The sequence below is a fragment of the Belonocnema kinseyi genome, chromosome 10 (assembly GCF_010883055.1).
Source record: "Belonocnema kinseyi isolate 2016_QV_RU_SX_M_011 chromosome 10, B_treatae_v1, whole genome shotgun sequence".
Taxonomy (NCBI): Eukaryota; Metazoa; Arthropoda; class Insecta; order Hymenoptera; family Cynipidae; genus Belonocnema; species Belonocnema kinseyi.
Genome location: NC_046666.1, coordinates 86,878,741 through 86,881,254, shown reverse-complemented (window position 1 = coordinate 86,881,254; position 2,514 = coordinate 86,878,741). Strand labels below are relative to the sequence as shown.

The 2,514-nt window shown below is 45.2% G+C and overlaps 1 protein-coding gene across 1 annotated transcript in view; it reads left to right on the top strand.

Annotated features, from left to right (window-relative positions):
- Positions 1-2,514, top strand: part of LOC117182227 (calcium/calmodulin-dependent 3',5'-cyclic nucleotide phosphodiesterase 1-like) — a 1,276,250-nt gene that overhangs the window by 591,508 nt on the left and 682,228 nt on the right. The gene's annotated exons all lie outside the window — the stretch shown is intronic.

The following is a 2,514-nucleotide window of genomic DNA, read 5'->3' as shown; positions in this document are numbered from 1 at the left end:
ATCGCCGGGAGCGGGTGCTAATCTGAAAAATTGCACCCGCTTCTAGCGAAATCGCGGTAAAATTTCGGCCATAACCACGTCTCACAACCGTGAGATAGGCGGTTACAGTCTGTAAAGGAATCAATACGACGATCCGGCAAAAGCCTCGTGCACCCACAGAATACGAAGCGACCCAAGGATTACCGCCTTCTGCATTTTTCCCGCAAGTGTTTTAGCATATTCTTGACACGCAGGGATGCTTTTCAGGCCATCAGCAAGTGAAAGCTTGGCACCTCCAAGAGCGCCGAAGATAAGGACGATTAGATTAACAGAATATTCCGGGTACAATCATTGCAACTCTCTTATGAGGTCTCGATACCTCTCTATCTTTTCATTCTCCTTGGTTATGATGTTTTGTCAGCTGATTCCGAAAATTCGATAACGAACATGGTTCGCTTCTTGAAGTCAAGAAGAACCATGTCAGCGTTCGATTGAGCAACAGAAACAATTGGCGTGAATATAAAGTTCTAGTATATGCGGCACTTTCCATTCTCGACAATTGACTCCATTTCCCTAGGAGCATTGTGCCTTTCAATGCAGGTCGTCCCCGCATGAGTTGGACAACTAGATTATATGTGAGCTACATGCTCGGGGTGTGCATGGCACGCCCTGTAGCTATCATCGGGAATGTCTTGGCTCAAAATGTGGCGATGGTATGTTAAGGTGGAAATGACACCGTCTTGGCATGCAAAAATGAAACCTCCGTACCCGACTTCAATCCGGGCGATTTAAGGAAAGCAAACGTTAGCTCACAAGACATTGACTGATCCTTCACATTTTTGTGGAAGATACCGCGCATCCTCTTATCGAGGAGCTGTTCACGGAAGTTTTTCTCTTGTGCTTTCTTAATCTGGGCTTTCAGGAGTGAGTACTCGAGATAGATAAGATTTGATGCATTTTGCTCACCCCTAATACTGAAGTCAAGTCCGAGTGTTTCAGCAGCCTCCTCCGCTGCTTTGTACAGAAAAGCTCCTTTGCCCACTTCTTCGTGATTCCTGACCATTTTAAGAAGAGGGTCTCTTCCATTTGCAACTCTATGTGCTGTAGCCAGAATAATCCTGTTGTGAAGACACTCAAGACTCAATATTCCGCGACCCTCTTGACGGCGGGAGATGTACATTCGCGGAAAGGAAGACTTAGGATGCATGCTTTTGTTCATGTGCATTACCTTTCTTGTCCCGATATCAAGGGATCTGGGCTCGTTCTTCGTTCATAGAACTACTCCAAATGAATAGAGTAGTACCGGGATGGCAAGCATGTCCGTTGCAGATACTTTGTTCCTCGCCGACAGTTCGGAAGACCAAATCTGTCGGATGAAACGTTTGTATCTGCTTCGGAGAGTATCCTTTATAGATATCACATCTTGAATGCGGCTTTGTGGCACGCCCAGGTATGTATAAGTCTCTCCAGCGCAAAGGTGTCGTATAGCGCTTCTATCAATGAGCTCAGGATCTTCAGAGATGCGATTAAGTCACACGATTTTTTCTAGATGAGATAGTAAATCTGGTTTTCCAAAACGGCATCAATCTTCCTATGCACCTAACTATTTGCGGATGAACCTTTAAGATTTCCAAAAGACAGATGATAAGTCTTTGGGAGGTCGAATCGAAAGCTTTCCGATAATCAATCCAGGCCATCGATAGGTCACGCTGGTAGAATGCTGCATCTTTACAGACACATCTATCGATGAGCAGGTTCTCCCGGCATACGGTTACGCCTTTCTTTGAGCTTCGTTGTTCATACATTTCTTGCCACACAGGTTCAATTGCCCGAACAATCCTATCATTTAGGATAGCTGTGAATATCTTATAAAATGTGTTCAGACAAGTTATTGGCCTGCAATTCTTCGGGTCAGCTAAGTTGCCTATCTTCGACAGGAGTATTGTGCGCCCTTCCACCAACCACTCCGGTATCGGCTCTTCCGACTTTAAATATGAGGTGAAAATACGGGCCAAATGCTGATGGGTTAAAGAAAACTTCTTCCACCCGAAGGTTTTAATACAATCTGGTCACGGTGCGGAATAGTTCTCCATCCCTCTTAATACTTTTTTCACTGCCTCGGTAGTGATAGGTCGGCATTCTTTATCAGACGTTATGAGGGCAACACGTAACTCTTTGAAGCTATTTATATTTTCTAAGTCTTCGTCCAGTCTACGCTGCACTTCGTAGACTTCTCTCCAAAATACTTCGGCCTCCTCTGGTTTGGGTGGGTGTTCGACAGTAACCGCAGGGTCTTGGAAGAGTCGAGATAGGGCAGAGAGAAACTGTTGATTTTCTCTGACCAACCTCTTCCTCTGCTCTAGACTTCTCGTAGCATCAGATAGTATCCGTATTCTCTCAACAATGTGCTGCCTGATGGTCAGCAACTTTGACTTGTTACCAGGTGTATACATATGAAACCGGTATTGCCATCTAGCGGCCAGTAGGCACACTTGTAGGCACTGTCGGAACTTACCATTTGTGCTAATTGGCGTA